The 23,026-nt window shown below is 38.1% G+C and overlaps 1 non-coding gene across 1 annotated transcript; it reads left to right on the top strand.

Annotated features, from left to right (window-relative positions):
• The first annotated feature begins 6,036 nt into the window (after window positions 1-6,036).
• Window positions 6,037-6,143, top strand: LOC131252412 (small nucleolar RNA R71). Its single transcript, XR_009174434.1, has one exon. It is a non-coding gene; the product is annotated as a small nucleolar RNA R71 (small nucleolar RNA).
• The last annotated feature ends 16,883 nt before the right edge of the window (window positions 6,144-23,026 follow it).

Raw genomic sequence — 23,026 nt, 5'->3', positions numbered from 1 at the left:
ATCTGAGGCTCATTCAATTATATGGGGCCCCTTGTGTTTGAATGAGGCCCATTATTACTAGATGAGGCCCATTGTGATGTGGGAGGCCCATAGTGATTGTGTGATCGATCATTGTTAAGTTCGATAATCATGCATAGCTTCATGTTTCATGCCATACGCATTATATGTATGCGTGTTATGAGTGATCATAGCACATGCCATTGGGTGGATTATTGCATGACTGGACGATATGAACATTGTACGCCCTAGGGACATCAGGGCCATGACCTCTATAGGCATGATGTGGATGGCTAGTTGGGACACCAAAAATGTTATTTGAGCATTTAGGGCACTTAGGATGTCCTTGGGTGAAAGCCCCTAAACCTCCATGGTACCAGGAGATGACCTAATGTCGAGACCGAGTGAAAAACATGAGTGCCCGAGTGCCTTTACCTTTAGGCCCCATCTCTTACTGTAGCGTGGTCAGTTGGGAAGGGGTGTGGCCTTACCTGCCTGAGTGAGGGGGCATAGCTAGGCTAAGTTTGACCTGCTCATAAATGGGTCTGCTACCGCCGAGCCTTGTTGGTGATTGGATGACCACGGGTGGGTAGTGAGGTCTCTTACGCTCACTAGGCTGTGTGGCTTGGAGAGCGGCAGTCAACATGTAGTGTACTAGACCACGATTATGATCCCAGAGATGTATGGTTTTGATATTGTGATAACTCATCACTGTTACACATGTGGGTGGGCACACGTCGGCCAACGCTGATGTAGGCGGGGCCTAAGGGCTTAAGCAAGCAACCAGTAATTGGCAGGCTACTGTGCTGGCAGGTTACCGTGCTTATAGTATGGCGGAACCTTGTCCCACATTAGACACTATGGCGGTCACATGCAGGCTTGCTAGTAGGAGTTGCATACTTAGCTCTTGATCCATTTATTCAATCATTCACTATACACTTGAGCTAGTGATGCGCAACCAAATCATTATGTATATCTTCGCAATGACCAGGATTTTGGTTGGGCGTGCGACCAACCTAAGATAAGGAGTTTACCACATTGAGTCTAGCTATCCAAATTTAGGTATGTGACTGGTTTGGATAGAAGTCCTTTGTGATGGACCCCCATCGGTTGTGATATTACGCGCTATCCTCCTGATTACACACTGCAGCTTGGTCATCCACATTACATGCTCTGATATCATATGATCTATCCTCAACACATAACATTTAGTTTACTATGTTTTTGCATGGCCTAGATGAGGCCGATGGTATTCATGGCTCGTTAGGTATTGCATATTGTATTGTATTCTCAGTGATTAATATTTAGCTTACTATGTTTCTGCATTTGCATAGCTGATCTACATTACTTTCTCAGTTCATGGCACTGGCTCATTATGTATTTGCATTGCATATCCTAGATATTATTGTAATATTTCTATAGACTTGCTAGTACTTTCGCTTACTCTGATATCTATGTGCTTGACCCTTATCTTGCGCACACACTTACACCACCCTTTAAGCTTTCTATAGTCTTATGCACGATAGATGTGTGAAGGCGACGCTTGGGCAATTGTAGCTGAGCAAGAGCAGGAGCATATGATCAAGCTTTGTGGAGATTCTGTTATATACATGTATTGCCTTTCAACATTGTAATCAGCAATTTATTATTAGTGGATATATGATGAGGATGTTTCCATTATGAATTGGGTGGTTATGATAAAAAAAATCACTTACAAATCCTCCTTGTAGGATCCCAGGATCGGAATCTGGCGTATATGTGCTGGGAGCCGAGAATGGGGTACTACGGAGGCTGTCAGCGCCGGATTCGGTGATCGGGAACTCTGTGAGCACGGTTTCTGAGTTCGGGGCGTGACAGTTTTCTCCAGAATATGTTTAATCTCCCTGTTAGAAATCTCAGCTTGCTTGCTTATCTGCGAGTGGTATGGAATGCTCACCTGATGGGAGATGCCATATTTCTTCATTAAGTTTCAAATGGCCTATTAAAGAAGTGTGAACCTTCATCACTAATGATGGCCCTAGGTGGTTCGAACCGAGAAAGGATATTTTCTTTTAAGAATTGAATGACCATTTGATGGCCATTGTTCCTGCACAGGATTGCTTCGACCCAATTAGTGACTTAGTTTACTACTAACAAAATGTACAAATTACTAAAGGATTGGGTGAATGGCCCTATGAAATCGATGCCCCAACAATCAAATGCTTTAATCATTAGATTGGGATTCAGTGACATCATATTTTGATGAGACAATGCTCCCAATTTTTTACAACGCTCACAAGCTTTTTAGAACTCATGAGTGTGCTTGAACATAGTGGGCTAATAAAAGTCATACTGCAAGATTTTAGCCATGGTCTTTTTAGCAGAAAAGTGATCACCACACGCCTGAGAATGATAGAAGGATATGATACTTTGGTGTTAATTGTCTAGCACGCATCTCCTTAGAATTTGGTCTGGGCAGTATTTAAACAAATATGGTCCATCCTAGAAGAACTTACGTACTTCAGTGAAGAATTTTCTTTTATCTTGCGCAGTCCAATGTATCGGCATGAACCTTTAGCAAGATAATTTATAATATCAGTAAACTAAGGTAATTGGGAGAGTTTGAACAATTGTTCATCAAGGAACATGTCATTTATGGGTGCTGTCTCAAGGAGATTGAGGAGATCAAGCCGTGAAAGATGGTCATCCACCACGTTCTCTACTCCCTTTTTGTCTTTTATTTCTAAATCAAATTCCTAGAGTAGAAAAATCCATATTATCAAGCAGGGCTTAGCATCATTCTTGGAAAGAAGGTACTTTAGCGCCACATGATCAATGTAGATAATGATCTTAGATCCAATCAAATAGGACCTAAATTTGTCCAAAGAGAATACTACAACCAAGAGTTCCTTCTCCGTAGTAGAGTAGTTCATATGGGCAAAGTTTAGAGTTCTACTTGCATAATGAATAATGTAGGGTTTCTTCTCTGGCCTAACACTGCCCCAATAGCATAGTCGTATGCGTCGCACATGATCTCAAAAGGGTTGCTCCAATCGGGTGGCTGCATGAAAGGTGTGGTAGTTAACATGCCCTTGAGCTTAGTAAAAGCTTCCTGGCATTGCTCAGTCCACTCGTCTGGTACATCCATTTGAAGTAGATTACATAAAGGATGAGAGAGGTGACTAAAGTCCTTTAGGAATAGTCTGTAGAATCCAACGTGTCCTAAGAAGGATTGCACATCGCGTATGCTTTTGGGAGGTGGTAGGTTAGAGATAAGATCAATTTTGGCTTTGTCTACCTCAATTCCCTTAGATGAAATTATATGTCCAAGAATAATTTCCCTGTGAACCATGAAATGACATTTCTCCCTATTTAAAAGCAAATTCTTTTCTTCACATCACTTCAACACACTTTTAAGGTTTCCCAAACACTAACTGAAGGATGGACCAAAAATAGAGAAGTCATCCATAAAATATCTAGATATTACCCCACCATGTCAGAAAAAAACTTAGCATGCATTGCTGAAAAGTGGCTGGAGCATTACACAGTCCGAATGGCATCCTTAGGTATGCAAAGGTGTCATAAGGGCATATGAACATTGTCTTCTCTTGATCTTCAAGGGCTATCTCTATTAGATTGTAGCCCGAATACCCGTTAAGGAAGTAGTAATATGAATGACCAACTGACCTTGTAAGATTTGGTTAATGAAGGGTAAGGGGAAGTAGTTCTTCCTCGTGATGGTATTCAATTTTCTGTAGTCAATGCACATTCTTCAATTAGTAGTAACTCTAGTTGATACGAGTTCATCGTCGGCATTGGGTACTATGGTGATTCCGGAAGTCTTAGGAACCTTCTCAGTTGGACTCACCCATTGACTGTCGGATATAGAGTATATGATACTCACATCCAACAATTTAAGTACCTCTCCTTTAACCACTTCTTTCATATTTGGATTGAGTCAACATTGTGGTTGCAGGAGGTTTTCATATTACCCATAAGATGAATGCGGTGAGTACAAATCAAATGATCGATTCCCTTGAGATCTGTAATCGACCATCCAAGGTCTCCTTTATGTTCAATGAGAGTAGCGATAAGCATACTCTCTTGTTCTTGCTCAAGGTGGGAAGGAATCACCATCGGGTATGCTCATCTTGACCTAAGTAGACATATTTAAAATTAGCGGGCAAAAGTTTTAGGTCAAGCTTCGGTGCTTTGAGGCTAGATGATAGAGGCACTATGTCGGTTTGGGGTAACTTCTCAAATTATGGCTTCCACCGGTTAACTACCAGTACTGGCGCAATATCAAGCATGGCATCTATCTCCCTAATCGTGTCATCATCTAAATTGGGGGAGTGTGCCAACCATGTCTTTAGAGGGTCAGAGGATAAGGTTATCAGAGCTCTATCTTCCACGGAAGTGTCTAAAATATTAATGTCTTAGGCCTCATCATCATCCTCTGCTTGTCTGCTCATGTTGAAAAAGATATTGAGCTCCAACATCATATTTACAAAAGACAAATTCATGACCCTATTCCTACAATTAATGATAGTGTTGGTTGTAGCAAGGAACAGGCGGCCAAGTATGACAAGGATTTGAGTGATTATATCTGCGATGGGTTAAGTATCCAGGACGATAAAATTTAGTGGATAGTATAATTTATCAACTTGGACCAATACATCCTCAATCATCCCTCTTGGTACACAAACGGAGCGGTCAACAAGTTATAATGTGGTCTAGGAGGGTATTGATTCACCTAGACCTAGTTGTTCGTAGACCGAGTAAGGAATCAAATTTACGCTGCCCCCAAGTTAAGAGGTGCATTCTTAATTTGGTGATTCTCAATTATACAAGTGATAGTTGGGCTACCAAGATCTTTATATTTGTTGTGGCACATTTTGCTTGACAATGGCACTCACTTTTTCTGTCATGAAATTTTTCTTTTTGATACTTTGCCGCCTCTTGGTTGTGTATAGGTCTTTCAAAAATTTGGCATATGAAAGAATTTGTTACACAGCATCCAAAAGAGGGATATTAACCTTCACTTGTCTCAACACCTCTAGAATATCCTATGAGTTGGCTAGAGGTTTTAGTGTAATCAACCGCTAGGGGAATGGAGCAATTGGCTTGCTTTGAGGTTCCGGTTCTAACATGTGTGGGGCAATGCTAGGTCTATCATTCATTCATGTTTTCTTCTAGGTCCTTAGACTTTTCAGCCCTTACCAGAATAGATTTGTCAATTATTTTTCCACTCCTAAGAGTGGTGATAGACTTGGCTTGCTCCATTTGATTTGAAGAGCTTGGGTCACAAATTCCGTATTGAGGTTTAAGATTGGGAAGAGATTGGGCTAGAAGCATCCCTTTCTCCCTACTCATTAAGTGTGACTCTATCCGTTGAATGGATGATGCAAGCATTCCCATTGTTATTTTAAGATCCTGGAATGTTTGCGTCGTAGTCTAATTGATTAGATCTTGGTTTTGGATGTGTTTTAGGACCGGATCCTCTTGAGGTTTCCCTTAATTTAAGAGTTGATCAGGGAATCCTTGTGGAGTAGCAGTTTGTCCATTCCTCCAACTGAAATTAGGATGGTACCTCTAGCTGGGGTTGTATGTATTTGAGTTGGGTCCACTGAAAGGTCTTTGGTAAGTATTCATGGCGTTCAATTGCTTATTCAATACCTCTTGAAAGCAGGGGTTGTTGGACAATTTTCAGTTGTGTGTATGTTGAAAACACAGATACCACAAACAACTTCCTTAGCCTTTTCCTTCTTAAGTTCCATGGCTTTTATTTTCCATGTAAGGTTAACCACTTTAACATTTATGTCATCTTCCACTTTCAAAACATATATTCTACCCCTCTCCTTTGATTGAGTAGGCTTAGCAGACGTGCTAGGTCTTGAGGAGATGCCCCATGATTGTGCGTTTTTGGCAAGTTTGTTAAAGTAATCCCACACATCATCGACATCTTTGTTCATGAATTCCCCATTACACATTGTCTTGACCAATTAACGCATGGAAGATGTCAGTCCATCATAGAAGAAATGTGTTATGCGCCATGTTTCAAAGCCATGTTGTGGGCATGAACTGACAAGATCCTTGAACTGCTCCTAACATTGGAAGAATGTCTCGTCTTCCTTTTGGGTGAAGTTCATGATCGACTTTCTGATGGTGTTCGTCTTATAGTATGGGAAAATTTTCTTAATGAACTCCTTAATCATGGCATTCCATCTGCCAATGGATCGTGGACATAGTGAATGCAACCACGTCTTAGCTTTTTCTTTTAAGTAGAAGGGAAAGAGTTTTCATCTGATCGTGTCCTCAGACACATTAGGAAAATATAAAGTAGCTATTATCTCATCAAACTCTTTCATGTGTAGATATGGACTTTCAAATTCAAGTCCATGGAACTTTGGAAGGAGTTGGATTACCCCTGGCTTAATATCTATATTTCCTATATTTTTTTTAAAAATTATATAGGAAGGTGTGCTCACCCCTGCCAGTTGTAAATAATCTCATAAGATACGAGGCGAGGGTGCATCATGCACCTCATTCTCATCTTAAATTTCCTCAACTGGAGGTTGAGGTTGGTTTGCATGTTGATTTGCAGTCATCACTTCCATTGTCTCTAAGGATCTCAAGTGGTGTCTAATTCGGTGATAGATAGGCAGCCCATCGACTAATCCTCCTTCACTTAAGCGACGTTGAGTGTAGTCACAAACCCACTTGGGCATGAAATAGTCATAGCCTTCAAGTAACTAAACCTAAACCTAAGAAATAAAACTAGGGAAACTAAAACAAATAAGAGATCTGAAATAAGAGAGAGAATTAGAAAGATGTTAACGGATCAGCGATTGCTATGTTAGAATCCTACAAAATAGAAAACCAAGTTATATTCTACAAACAAGTTCAGAAAAATCCTAAGCTAGAAATAAAACAAAAAGTCAATCATAATCCTAACCTAATTCTAATACTAATTAATTTCAAAAAAGCGCATCCATAGTCCCATGCAACGGCACTAAAAACTTGCTCAAAACCCCAAGTATAGGGCCGGATGTAGTAATAATCTCGGTGAGACCAAGGTCAAATCCACAGGGACTAAACTCGTATGTTTCTGAAAGTAATTAGAACTAGAGCTAGAAGAAGATTTAAATTAGAAATCTAGAATAAAGGAAGTAATTGTGAATGGTGTTAATTGAAACTTGTGAATTTAAATGTGGGAACTAGGGTTCTAAGGCTCCACTTATAGCTATTATGATGTTATCTTACTCGATTCAAGAGATCCAACTGGAATCGAAATCTTATCTTATTTCGTTGAAGAGAGAGAGATGGTCAAATCCCTGAACTTCTCATTGATCTAGCCTTAATGGAAGAGAATTGTGAAGATTGGAAGGGATTCTATCACCCAACCATGCCCAGGAGATGATGACAAACAACAGGATTTACCAATCCAACAATCTCAAATAGGAAAAGAAGATATTCAAAGCTATCGCAGCATCTACTGTAAATTGAGTCACAATAAACCATTAAAAATTGAAAATATTCCTTAAAATTAACTAGAAATCAATGAAGTTCAACATAAACATGAATTAAAGCAAAGTAAACATCCCAATCACACTAAAAGCTTCACCTCTTAGCCCTAGCTAAGAGGTTTAGCCAACCATAGACATGCTTGAACTAAGAACTCTTAAACAAAGCATAAAAAAAACAACTAAGGAAGAAGAAGAAACACTCTTGGTAGCGGCTCTCCACCCTTTGCTTCACTCCTCACATCATAGAAGATACTTAAGAACGTCCTAGGGACACCTATTTATAGTTGTGAAGCTCCACCTTACGCACCGACTTGGAATCTCGGTAATCCGATTGCGAAAGCATCTTAATTTACGTAGCTGCATTACGCATCGGGTGGACCAAAGTTGAGTCTAAATTTAGAAAGGATTCTATTTCAGCAGTTGCCTGATTTTGGTTGGACCAAGATGGGTTTGGTTAGACCGAACTTAAGTTGGCGGTCGAACCGAATTAACTCCAAAATTCATCATTCTTCGCTGGAGCTTTTTGTGCACTTTTGACCGCACTAAATCCTCCCTTCGATCAGACCAAACTGGGTTTTGTTTCGGTTAGACCGAATTGTCCATCAATTGAACCGAATTGGCTTCTAAATTGCATCATTGGTCACTAGACTATTTTGTGTGAATTCGGTCGGACCGAACATGGGTTCGGTCGGACCGGAACTTGTCTATTTTTTCTGCTACAGATTCTGCAATCTTTCAGTCCTTTTCAGCTTTTGAACTTGGTTCCTTTGATCTTTGACATGTGAATTCTTCACGTTTTGGTCTCCTAAGATCCATTCTTTGCCTTGGTGATTCTTGAGCATTAAATCCATGCTTTTGGCATTCTTTTCAATCTAAGCTTTCAAATTCACCTTGCAACACACATGTATAAAATATACCTTTAAGCATTATCATGTTCATAAAACTAAGATATAAATGGGAGAGAATATGCAATATTTGACAATCAACAACTGCAAGAATTATCATTATGGTCAACAAGCAGAATACAAAACTAAAGGAATTAACAAGTCTACTGCTTGGTAATGTCCGACCTCAATTAGAGAAACTAGTGTGGACCCGAAATCATAGCCTAGCCACGTCAGCTGTTGGGGCCTCCCATTCCCGTTGATTAGTTCTTATTGGTGGACGAGCTACGAGTTATGAGAGCCTGGCTCCTATTCGCCTACGCCAAGAAGTTGTACCATCTTAGGTGCATGGGGCGAGCCTTCACTTGATTTAAAAACAAACACTCTTCAGTTGTAAGCTCGACACTCCTGAGTTGGAACCATAAAATATAAGTCCCGAACAAATGCCCCCAGGCGTTGGGGATGATCTTGCTTGGAGCCAACTTCTGGCGAGATGTGACCTCTCGCACAATGTGATGGATGGGGAGTCGAAGGTCACACTGCAAGGCGACCAGATAGATCGCCACCTCGCCCTCACAAGGAGCACCCAAAACTTCACAAAGTTTGAGAGCTCGGAGTACCGCAAAATCTAGTATCTGGTACTCCGATTTGTTCGTACCAGGTCGGCTTCTCTCAGCCTTGACCCAAAAGGGCCAACATCCATGGGGCTGCTCAGCAGAATACTGAGTTGTTGCCCTCTCTACTGGAGTAGCTGCCATTAGTCGTTCCCGACCCAATGGCAATGGAGATGGTGGGTCTGAAGGAGCTCCCAGCCGGGAGTTTACACTCTCCATCTCAGAATCTTCTTGAAAGGTTCTCTGATCAGACCAATCGTCTGAAATATTGAACATACCGGCCAGAGAAAGAAGTAAACAAATTTAAGTAAGGGAGATAAGGGAAGAAGGAGGTTAACGGAAGAGGATTTTCGACTTACTGGAAATCGCCTAGTCCAGTGGTCAAGAGAAGCGTAAGTGCTATGGTTTGTATCCTCCTTTGGTTGTCAAATTTTGTGGTGCCAAAAACACAATTTGTGTCTTTTGTAGTATGTTGTGTTATATGTTCAAGACACTGCATCACTTTGCTTCAAGTCAAGAACAAAGAACTGCTTCAATCCATGATAGTATAAGCTACATCAAAAGAAGCGACCTTATTCAAAATTTAATGTATATAATTCAAGATGAAGAGTAATTCAAGATCTAGAAGATCTCAAGTTCAATACTACATCAAGTACAAAGATCTCAATCTTTACAATCTTCAAAGGTCTACTATCATCTGAAGAACTGAAGTCTCAATGTTCATACCTCACTTCCAAGGTATGATTGACCTTAGATTAACCTTAGGGTAGGTCATTCTGGATACATAATTCAAATTGAATCTATTTACATGTAATTGGTCTATTCTAAGACTAGTCATGAGGCCTATTCAACTAGTCCTAGAACTAGCTTGACCAGTCCAAGAAATTTCAGGACCGGTCCTAAGTTGTTGCAATTTTTTAAAATTTTTTGGTTGAGCTATGACCGGTCCTGGAGACTGTTCGACTGGTTGTATGAATAATGTCGACTCCAACCTAGACCAGTCATGGAGATACAACTCAAACTACAACAACCATTTTTGGTGTCTCACGAACGGTCTTAGGGTGTTCACGACCAGTCGTGGAAGGCACACGACCGGTTGTGGACTACCTTCGACCAGTCGTGGAACGGTCTGATCCGATCACGCTTAAAATTTTAAAAATCCATTTCATCTACGACCAATTATGGAGTAGCTGGACCAGTCATAGACATAGTTTCTGCAACTATAAATAGACGACGAATTTCAGAGTTTGATAATCCAATTCAAGTATAATCAAGGCATCACTCTGAGATAATTTGTGTTCATTTTTAAGCTACATTGTGCTTATTTAATATTCTTTTTTGTTAGCTTTATTAATTTGATTTTATTTCTACATTCCAATCTGAATTGAAAGAGGAATTGTTGTATTCCTTCTTCTTGGAATCAAAATCAAATATAGCTAGCCCATCAGGTATAATTTAAAATCAATTAGAACTTAGAACCATATCAAAGTGAGTATTGGACATTGAACTTCTACATTCGAACTTCTACTCCGATTGGTTCTTCCGGGTTGCTTCAAACAAAAGGAGAAATTCAGGTATTTTATATTATTGTAATTTACATTCTTTTTGGTTTCTTTTGGGATTCGCTAGAAAAATCTCATTCTGTTGGTTATCTGAAGAGAGCCAGAAAACTCAGAAAGAGGGGTTTTTAAATTGTGTAAGCCCATTGAAAGACACAATTGTGAAGGTTTTAAGTGAACCTGTGAAACCTATTTTGATAGTGAATGCTGATATCCCCTGTGTGAGGATATTAGGAGTGGAGTAGCAAGCTGTGTGGCTGTTTTATAACAGTTGGTGAACACAAAGGCGAACCACTATAACTCTTTGTGTTTTGTGGATGTGTGATTTATTTTTCCTATATTTTATCATTCAAATTTGTGGAATGTATGTGTGGATGTGAATGTTGTAATATTTACATTTCAAGCACAGTGGGGAATGTTGTAATAATTTAGATTTAAATTCTTGTAATTTATTTCAATTCCTTGCTATTTATTCATTCCTTTTCAGTTTGAGATTTTGATACAAAGAACGTTCTAGAAATAAGGTTGTCCAGCCATAAACCCTTGGTTTTTATGGTGTAAGGTTGTCCTTAGAACAACATTTGTATCAACCTCTCAATACTTATTTATTAAGGTTACTTTTCATTTCAGCATTGTGAATTGATTTCCTTTATTTGGCTATCTTATTATTAAATTCCGCTGTAATTATTTTAAATTTGGCATAGTCTGTAATGACCTTAGAAATTTTGTGCTTATCTTTCCTTAAGTAGTTGTTTTTGGGGTAATTAGCGCTATACTCAATTGCTTGTGAAATCTGCATCAATCACTTTAAATTGTATCTGATGACTCTAAACTTATAGATTAGTTAGCGCTATGTTACTCTGAAATCTGGGATCTATCGCTAAATCCAGTTGTTCTTGAGAATTTTTAGAAGTTCTGGATCGGACCTAGACCGCGCGTCGAAAGTCCGATAGCGATGATCTTAGGCTGTTGCCGTCACTATGTTGGGCTTGACCATCACCTCGAAAATCAAGTCCATGTGATGTTCTGGGTCGATTTATTTGAGTTCGGAGTGAAGAGTGTGAGAACGGTTGGATATTTATTAAGCTTTTATGAAATCTGAGTCGTGTCGCTTGCGCGATGATTTTAAGCAATCTGACCGTTGGATTCTGACCCAATTTCACCCTTTGATCAGGGAAGGTGGCCCAGGCATATCCTTGTGCTTGTGGACCTGATCGAGATTCTGTGAACATTGAATTGACTGTGGTCCGCCACGGCTGATCTGAAGAGCCGGTCGGTATGAAAACTCAGCCTGACCTAGATCCATGGTCAGTGAGCTTAAGTCCAACCTTTCGTGGTATTTGGCCCACCAGAAGTGCTTCGTTGGATCAAAAGAGGCTTGCTTTGGTTATAACCTAAGTATACCTTGTCCCTGGGGTTATTTTCATCAATTTGAGGCCTATTTATAGTCCTTAAACCCTAGCTCTCTTTTCCATACGATTTTTCTCTAACCCTAGCTTGGAAAGAGAGTGGAAAAGAGAGAGATAGTGAGAGAGAAGTTGGTGAATCATCTTGAATTCTTTCCTGTTCTTCTTCATGCTTGAACCTTCGCTTTAAATCGTTATTCTGACGATTCTGAGTTCATCTTGGGGTAAGTTAACCTAACCCTAATCTGTGTTAGAGCTTAGATTAGTCTTGGTGTTGTTGTATCTCATTTCTATCCTTGTTTTTGGGTATTCTATCGCCGTTGACGAAGATAACTCGTCTAAATCAGTTCGGTGTTTCTTTTCTGGCTTAAGGTGCAGCCTTTAAGTGTATAGGTTATGGTTTTCAAGGCTTTCAATGCCAGTTAATGATTTATTCTTGTTATGGATGAGATTTCACATGCCAAATGTTGTGTTTATGTTGTGTTCCAGATATGCATGTGTTATATGGAGATTTGTGTATTCTACGTGTATGTATAAAGTATTGTATGCGTATAAAATATGCACTTGTGTTTGCCATGATTATTTGTCGTGTATGTATGCTAGATGTATGTGCGATAACTCCTTGGTAAAAGGAATTGTCCAAATGCTTGTATTTCAACATACGCCATGTATGTTGTTTTATGTATTCTAAGTGTTTGTAGAAATGCCTGAATGATCTAAAGTGTGATGTTTCAACCTAGTATGGACGTTGAGAAGCGATTCTCAACTCTCCCACTAGTGTGCATGATTTCCTTCTTGCTAGTTACATTCCTTGTTATTTACTTTCAAGCATTTCTTATGCTTACATTTATGTTAAGTTGATATTCTTCAGATGCTTGAGTACCACATGATTTAAGTTGTTGCTCCATTACTGTTCTACATTTAATATGATTATCTGTTGTAGTGTACTGTGTTTGGGACTATGAATAGTCCAGGAAATCGGTAATCTGCCTTAAGGTTGTGGCTGAGATTGCTTTCGCCACAGCGAATGTAATTAGACGAACCCGAGCCGTATTAGAGTTGGTGGCAGTGGTTTGGCCATGCGGAGTGTTTGCGCACTCTATGTCGTTCAACCCAACGTGCGCTCGTGCTAGTCGAGTTCGTTAAGTAACCCGATTGTCCGATGTATGTTCACCATGTATTGGACGTTACTGCTTGAATATAGGGTACCGAACTTACTAGTGAAATCCTATTAACCATGGTACCTTGATCCGCTAAAACTCATGAGCCGGACATGGTGGTATGGGACACCGTGGTCGAGCTGTCGACCTACGCTGGGGTGACGAGCCTCCCTGTAGTGACCAGTGAGCAACTAAACTCGTGAGCCGATTATGGTGGTATGGGACACTATATTCGTGCTGTCGGCCTGCATTGATTGGTGACGAGCCCTTTGTAGTGACCTCGAGCATGCCTGGATACCGCATTGAGGTGACGAGCCTTAGTGTAGTAACGAAGGTGTGATAGGCGTGCATTGATTGGTGACGAGCCCTTTGCAATGACCTATAACCATATGATCGTATGAGATGTCTAGGATTGACGACCCTAGAATGGATCACTGTTTGGATGGTGATAAGAGGAAGGTACTTTAGCTTCCCAATCCTGCTGTATGAAAAAGGACTAATAACAACTTGGTAATCATATCCATGCACCGCATTTGCATGTGCTTTGTAGATGTGGCGCACTTTGAGGTGGTGTCATGCGTAACGTAAGATGAAGACGCTGAGGGTGTACGCATGAGGGCACACATCATTCTGCATACATCCTTGCATTAACAAGAGTACTTAGGATTTATTTAATATTCTGCTTTATCATTACTACTTGATTGAACTGATAACATGTTAACCAGTGCCTTATTATTCCACTGAGTTGATCATTCACTCCCACGTTCTGGGACGGTGTTAAACACCCACCAGACTCTGTCTTAGGTTCTGATGTTGCAGATGTTGATGCGACTTCTGAGGCAGAGCGGGAGATGGATGATGATGAGGCTGCTTTCTCTTATATGCAGTTTTCAGACGGGTTCTAGTGAGCTTGTTCTGATGCATGGGACTCTGGGATTATTTTTGAGATTTAAATGATGTAACTTGATACTTGAAATTTTGATAGTAACACTTGAATTACGACCTGGTTTGTATATGTACTTCAGGGATTCACACTTGTACACATATATTTCTATAAGTCTTCCGCTTGCTTTCTTCACTTATCCCTGAATTATATCTGTGCTTTGGCTTAATCTATTCCATGTTTTATGTACTAATACAGACAACATACATCCATCATTAAATATGCTGCATAAGTGATGTTTTGGAACTCGGGAGCTGAGTTATGCTCGACCCCCGAATTTTCGGGCGTTACATAGTCCTATTCACCCCCCCCCCCCCCCCCTCTAGGACATATAGCTTTAGCTTGTCCTTTTAAAGTGGTATCAGAGCCTAATTGCTCGTTTTAAATTCTTTGCTCTTGGATTCATTTCCTGAGCTAACGATCGAAGTTATATATAAGATGTCAAATTTTGATAGCCTTTCAGTCACTAGGCCTCCACCATTTGACGGCTCCAACTATGCCTATTGGAAAGCCAGAATGAGGATTTTCCTCAAATCAATGGATGAGAGTGTCTGGCAAGCCGCAGTGACTGAATAGACCCCTCCTACCATGGAAGTAACTGGTGTCGATGGTTCAAAATTAATAAAAATTTCATCGTATTTCTCATGGACCACTCTTCAAGAAAATGAAAGTAGTGCTAATTAAAAGCACTAAATGCAATCTCTTGTGCACTATCACTAGATGAATTCAAAAGAATTATATACTGTGATACTGCAAAGCAAGCTTGGGATATTTTAGAAATGACACACGAGGGTACAACAATTGTCAAGAAATCTAAAGTCCAACTCCTCACAACCAAATTTGAGGAAATACCTATGGAAGAAAATGAAATGTTTGTGGACTTTTATACAGGATTAAATGACATTGTAAACTCTATGTGGGGTCTTAGCAATAAAATCCCAGAAAGTAAAGTGTGTGCAAAGATACTACGCTCACTTCCTGAACGGTTCAATTCTAAGGTAACCACGATCCAGGAACTTCGTGATACGGACAATATGAGGGTGGAAGAACTACTTGGGTCTTTACAAACCTATGAATTAAATTTTAAAGCTCCTAAAGGCAAATCTATTGCTCTTAAATCTTCTAAATGTATTTCTCAAGAAAATTCTAATTTAGAAAATTCTGAAGACAATATGGTGCTTTTAGGAAAAAAGTTTTACAAGATTTTCAAAAGTAAAAAGAGGGTTGATTTTCAAAAATTAAATGATAAGAAAAGATCTAAAACTAAAACCTAGAAATCTTTAAACGATAGTCAATGTTACAACTGCCAAGAATATGGGCATTTAGCAAACAAGTGTCCTAAAAAGGACAAACTCAAAAAGAAGAGTATGTTGGCTACTTGGGATGAATCCTCTGATTCTGAAGCCTCTTCTGAATCAAAAGATTTTGAAATTGAGTCGGGTAATGAAGTTAAAGCCCTTATGACTCTAGCCAAATTCACTTTTTCAGATAACGATGATTTAACAAGTAAAGAAAATTTGAATAGTGATTGTGAAAATAAAGATGATCTTCAAGATACTTATAATGCCTTATACATGGAAAGTTGTAAAATTGCTGTCAAACTTAAACTTCAAAAAGAAAAATTTTTAAAGCTTAAAGAAAATTTTGAGTCTCTTATTTTAGAAAAATCCCATATTTCATATTGTTTTGAAAAGTCTAAATGTGATTTAGAATTTAAAACCTCCCTGTTTGAAAAACTTAAATCTGAAAATGATAAACTTAAGCTTGAAAACTCTTCTCTTTTGGGTTTAAAGGATACATGGAGGTATGCCCGAGGAGATCCAACGTTTGAAAAACTTCTATCCGAATTTAGAACATGTGGTGACAGATCTGGTTGGGCTATGATAAGAATATACCTTCTAAACAGAAGAATACTCCTCCTAAATTTATGAAAGGAGAAACCTCTAACTCAAAAGGGAAAAGTATTAATCAAAGTCTTTCTAAAAATGCTAAAACTTTTCAAAAACCTAAAAGAAATTATATCAACTATAAAACTCAAAACCAAAACCCTTTAGCTGAAAAAATAGTTGATTTGCTTAAGGAGCTCTTAAAATCTAACTCAGTGGGTCACTCGTACATCAATTACAAATACAAGAAGACCAACTATACTCCTAAACCCAAAACAGTTATGAAATGGGTTCTTAAGGTTACTTGCTTGGTTGCCCACACTGCTTTCAAAGCTACAGGAGATTCAAAGTGGTACCTTGATAGTGGGTGCTCCAGGCATATGACAGGCGACACGGCTTTATTCACTGATCTTAAAGATATGACTGATGGGTCAGTCACATTTGGTGATGGTAGCAACTGCAAGATTATTGGCCAAGGTACGGTTCAACTCTATAACCTCCCCTTATTTAAGAATGTTTTATATGTTGAGGGGCTAAAACAAAACCTGTTAAGCATATCTCAAATATGTGATAACAATCATAGCATGAAATTTTCTAATAAAGGTTGTGAAATCTTAAACAAAAAGGGTTTTGTAATATTTACTGGTCACAAGACTTCTGAAAATTGCTATATTGTAAGCAATGGTAGCTCATCTAATCAATCGTGCTACATTGTCCATACCGATGAAACAGAATTATGGCATAAATGTCTTGGACATGTACACTACCGTAATTTATACAAATTGAGCAAGAGAGAACTAATAAGAGGTCTACCTAAATTACAAAAACTAGACAAAATATGTGGTGAATGCCAGATTGGCAAACAAACAAGGAGCTCTCACAAAAAGGTGAACTTCAATGCCACATCAAGACCACTCGAGCTTCTCTATATGGATCTTATAGGACCAACCAGGACGGAGAGTCGAGGTGGTAAAAAATACATACTGGTAATCGTGGATGATTATATCAAATTCACTTGGGTAGCTTTTTTAAGAAATAAATCAGAAACCCTTGATGAAGTAAAAAGAGTTCTCAAACGAATCCAAACTGAAAAAGGTTCTCAAGTTTGTAAGATCCGTAGTGATCATGGATCTGATTTTGAGAATAGCATTTTTAAGAAATTTTATACCAATCAGGGAATATCGCATGAATTCTCTGCGCCCAACACACCACAACAAAATGGAATTGTGAAGAGAAAAAATAGAGTACTTCAAGAAATGGGAAATGCAATTTTTAAATAGTATGAAGCTCCCTAAAAACCTTTTGGCTGAAGCTGTAAATACTGCTTGTTATATTATTAACCGGGTTTATACAAGTATGTCAAATAACAAAACTGCTTATGAAATGTGGTTCAATAAGAAGCCTACTGTCAAACACTTTCAAGTTTTTGGCAGCAAGTGCTATATTTTACGTGACCGTGAAAATCTAGGAAAGTTTGACACTAAAAGTGATGAAGGGATCTTTTTACGATATTCTTTAAATAGTCATAAATATCGCGTACTGAACAGGAGGACTGGTGTGATTCAAGAATCTATTAATGTGGTCATAGACGATCACTTGAATACACCTGCCCCAAGTTCAGATAATGATGTTCTTTTAATCGACAAACTCGATACTTCATCAAATCAAACTAATACTAAACAGAGGACTATTAAAGATCATCCAACTACTCAAATTCTTAGAAACCCTCTCACTGGTGTGTGTACTCGTAGACAACTAGAAGATATGTGTAATTACATGTGTTTTACAACCCAGATAGAACCGGCCAACATAAAAGAAGCACTTACTGATGAGAACTGGATAGTAGCTATGCAAGAAAAACTTAACCAATTTGTGAGAAACAATGTTTGGTATCTTGTTCCTAGACCCAAAGATAAACATATTATAGGAACTAAATGGATTTTCAAAAATAAGTCTAATGAACTTGGTAATATAATTCGAAACAAGGCTAAACTGGTTGTACAAGGGTACACTCAAATTGAGGGTACTGATTATGATGAAACCTTTGCCCCAGTAGCTCATCTTGAATCAATCAGACTATTCATATCCATTGCTTGCTATAGAAAATTCAAAATTTATCAAATGGATGTGAAGAGTGCCTTCTTAAATGGTGATCTACATGAAGAAGTGTAAGTTAAACAACCAATGGGTTTTGATGACCCTAAGAACACTCATCATGTGTATCGCCTTAAAAAGGCTCTATATGGTTTAAAACAAGCTCCCAGGGCATGGTACGAAAAAATGACTAAGTTTTTACTAAGTCATAAATTTCAAATGGGAAGTGTAGATAAGACTCTTTTTGTTAAAAAACATAACGATGATATCTTAATGGTTTAGATCTATGTTGATGGTATTATTTATGGATCTACCTATATGAACATGACTATTGAGTTTGCAGATTTAATGTAATCTAAGTTCGAAATGAGCATGGTTGGGGAATTAAACTATTTCTTAGGGTTGCAAGTAAAACAACAACCTGATGGCATTTTCATTTCTCAAACCAAATATGCTCTGAACTTAATAAAAAAGTTTAGATTTAAAAATGGTAAGAATTTTGATACTCCTATGAGTGCAACTTTAAGACTCTTAAAGGACTCTACAAGTAAATGTGTGGATCCTAAATTATATCACAGTATGATTGGTAGTTTACTTTATCTAACTGCAAGTAGACCTGATATTGCTTTTAGTGTTGGTATTTGCGCTAGATATCAATCTGATCCTAAAGAGTCACATCTAAATGCTGTTAAGCAGATTATTCGATATGTCGTAAGCACTGTTAATTGGGGTCTCTAGTATCTATATGATATTAGTGTTCAATTGGCTGGGTACTCTGATGCTGATTGGGCTGGGAATATCGATGACAGAAAATCAACCAGTGGTGGTTGTTTTTAGATTGGAAATTGTTTGCTTTCTTGGTTTAGCAAGAAACAAAGTTCTATATCGCTCTCAACTGCTGAGGCTGAATACATTGCAGTAGGAAATGCATGTACTCAGCTTGTTTGGATGAAACGTATGTTAAGCGATTATGGAATGGCATAGGAATCAATGATATTATATTGTGATAATTCCAGTGCAATAAATATTTCTAAAAATCTAATCCAGTATTCACGTACCAACCACATCAACATTAGGTATCATTACATTCGTGAATTAGTGGAAGAAAAGCTGATTTCTTTAGAATACATTCCTACTGAGACTCAACTTGCTGACATTTTCACTAAACCGCTAAACAAAAGAAGGTTTAATAAATTAAAATGTGATCTTGGTATGTGCAATCTAAATTGAATATTCATGCATATGTGTATCACAATGTAAATATATTTGATAATTTATTAGTTTAAATTTTAATTTTTTATGAAAAATGCATATTTATGTTAGTACATGACCAGTCGAGGAAGTGCTCGACCGGTCGTGGTATGATCGGTCGTGGACGGGCCAAGACCGGTCGTGGAGTGCGCTGATCTCTTTTATTTGGGGAAAAATGTTTTCTACTTCATTTCTTCCTACTTCTCCAACGGGTGTGGCACGACTAGTCGTACCCAACTGCTTCATTCTTCAAGGTAAGTACATCATTTCATTTTTCCTTGTAGATTTATGCTCCATTCACTCCATTTTCTTCATTGGAGTGGTTGATTTCAAGTTCTCTTGAAGATTTTGGGGTTTTCTACTCTCAAATCTGATTTTTGTAAACCCCACTCTATCCTCTTTGCATCTTCTTGATTCTTTGAGCTTCTTCATACAAATGGATGCTAGAGGGAAAAAGAAAACATCCTGTGGTCCATCATCATCTAGATCAATTCCCATCTCTCGGCGCCATCTTCGATCACCCGAAGATGATCCCTCACATGTGCGAGATTTGCATATGTGCAATGTCATTATTGAACATCCTACTGATCTTGAGCACATTGCTCCTTTTAGTATCCTTCCACTCCTCCAAGTTGTAGGATGGGCTAACATCTTACATTGGGGCGGGCCTGCATACCAATCTATTGCTCATGCCATGTTTGCATGCATCTCTGAATTTTCATCTAAAAATTTAACATTTAAAATTGATGCCAAAGAAGGTCCATTTGATGTAAACTGCCTTCTGATATCTGGCCTTATGGACATACCTGTCAATGATGAGGGTATTCCTATTCATACTTTAACTGAAAAACCCTCAGAATTGGAAAAATGCATGTTCACTAGAGATCTCTGCAATATGGATGTGCAATGGACACATAAAGGGAATGCACTCCCCGCAAAGTATTTGTTACCCAACTACAGGGTTCTCCATAGAATTTTATTTTCAAACTTGTATCCTCGTTCAGGTAACAAAATTGAACTGACTGCATTTATGGTTCAGATTTTGCATTCTATTATCTCTGGTACTAAAGTCTGTCTGCCTTCTTTGATATGTCATTTCATCATTCAGTTTCGTCTCCATCCAGGTCATAGTAATATTCTGTTTGCTTATCTTATAACTATGTTAGCCATTAAGATGCAAGTTGTTATGCCTGTTGGAGAGGCTTCTATCCATCATCTTATTTTTAACAATTCTAATATAAATAAGATGAAATTGGAATTGGCTCCTGGCCAAGTGGATGTTGGTGTTGGTGGAGCTGAGGCTAGAAATACATATGAGGCCGATGATCTTCCTCCTGATGATGTTAATATGAATGATATCTTTGATGAACTTGAATCTGATTCTACTAATGATCCAGATTACATGCCATCTGATTTTGATGCTCGTCTTCATGCTCTTGAGGAGAAGGTTGAAAATATGAACGTTGCCCATGATCTATGGTTTAAATATATGCGGAAGTATCTTAGGCACTTAAACAAGGGCCTTCATCGACCTGATCCTACTATTCCTGCTCCTTCATCTAGATCTGATTGAGTGTTTTATCCTTTGGTCTGTATTAACTTTAATATTATTTTACCTTGTGTTGGTGTGAAAACTTTATTTGGTTTGCTAACATTGGTTTAAATTGGTTAATGGTTTGTGGACTTTTAACTTAATTATATCTTGAGTAAGTTCATCTCTTTATTACTCTTTTGTTTCTTATTCTATTCCATTTATGTGCTTCCTTTGTCATATTGTGATAAAAAGGGAGAGAAGATTTAGTTTGGACAGTTTGGAATGGATTGGGGTAGCATTAGTTTAGTGGATATATGTGTGTGTGTGTGTGTGTGTGTGTGTGTGTGTGTGTGTGTGTGTGTGTTGCTACTCAGGGGGAGTAAATAAGGGGTGCTAAATTGTTTGTGCTAATTAATGACAACTAGTGCATAATTCATTATTTAGCATGTTGTGCTTCTCTTATTTTTATTGAAGTGTGTTTTGTCACAAATTTGACAAAGGGGGAGATTGTAAGTGCTATGGTTTGTATCCTCCTTTGGTTGTTAAATTTTGTGGTGCCAAAAACACAATTTGTGTCATGTGTAGCATGTTGTGTTATATGTTTAAGACACTGCATCACTTTGCTTCAAGTCAAGAACAAAGAACTACTTCAATCCATGCTAGTATAAGCTACATCAAAAGAAGCGACCTTATTTAAAGATTCAATGTATAAAATTCAAGATGAAGAGTAATTCAAGATCTAGAAGATCTCAAGTACAATGTTACATCAAGTACAAAGATCTCAAGCTTTACAATCTTCAAAGGTCAACTATCATCTTAAGAACTGAAGTCTCAATGTTCATACCTCACTTCCAAGGTATGATTGACCTTAGATTGACCTTAGGGTAGGTCATTCTGGATATATAATTCAAATTGAATCTATTTACATGTAATTGGTCTATTCTAAGACTAGTCCTGAGGCCTGTTCAACTAGTCCTAGCACTGGCTTGACCAGTCCAAGAAATTTAAGGACCAGTCATAAGTTGTTGCAATTTTTTAAAATTTTTTGGTTGAGCTACGACCAGTCCTAGAGATTGTTCAACCGGTCGTGTCGACTCCAACCTAGACTAGTCATGGAGATATGACTCAAACTACAGTAACTATTTTTGGTGTCTCACTAACAGTCTTAAGGTGTTCACGACCAGTCGTGGAAGGCACACGACCGGTTGTGGACTACCTTCGACCAGTCGTGGAACGGTCTGACCGATCGCGCTTAAAATTTCAAAAATTTGTTTCATCTACGACCAGTCATGGAATACTCAGGACCAGTTGTAGAGACGATTTCTGCAACTATAAATAGACGACGAATTTCAGAGTTTGACAATCCAATTCAAGAAAAATCAAGGCATCACTTTGAGATAAGTTTGTGTTTATTTTTAAGCTACATTGTGCTTATTTAAATTCTCTTTTGTTAGCTTTATTAATTTGATTTTGTTTTTACATTCTAATCTGAATTGAAAAGAGGAATTGTTGTATTCCTTCTTCTTTGAATCAAAATTAAATATAGTTAGCCCATCTGGTTTAATTTAAAATAAATTAGAACTTAGAACCATATCAAAGTGAGTATTGGACATTGAACTTCTACATTCAAACTTTTACTCTGATTGGTTCTTCCGGGCTGCTTCAAATAAAATGAGAAATCCAAGTATTTTACATTATTATAATTTACATTCTTTTTAGTTTCTTTTGGGATTCGCCAGAAAAATCTCATTGTGTTGGTTATCTGAAGAGAGCCAGAAAACTCAGAAAGAGGGATTTTTGAATTGTGTAATCCCATTGAAAGACATAATTGTGAAGGTTTTAGGTGAACCTATGAAATCTATTTTAATAGTGAACGCTGATATCCCCTGTGTGAGGATATTAGGAGTGGAGTAGCAAGCTGTGTGGCTATTTTATAACAGTTGGTGAACACACAGGCAAACCACGATAACTCTTTGTGTTTTATGGATGTGTGATTTATTTTTCCTATTTTTTATCATTCAAATTTGTGGAATGTATGTGTGGATGTAAATGTTGTAATATTTACATTTCAAGCACAATGAGGAATGTTGTAATCATTTAGATTTAAATTCTTGCAATTTATTTCAATTCCTTGCTATTTATTCATTCCTTTTCAATTTGAGTTTTTAATACAAAGAACGTTTTAGAAATAAG

Source organism: Magnolia sinica, chromosome 7 (assembly GCF_029962835.1).
Source record: "Magnolia sinica isolate HGM2019 chromosome 7, MsV1, whole genome shotgun sequence".
Taxonomy (NCBI): Eukaryota; Viridiplantae; Streptophyta; class Magnoliopsida; order Magnoliales; family Magnoliaceae; genus Magnolia; species Magnolia sinica.
This window is presented reverse-complemented; position numbering and strand designations above follow the sequence as displayed.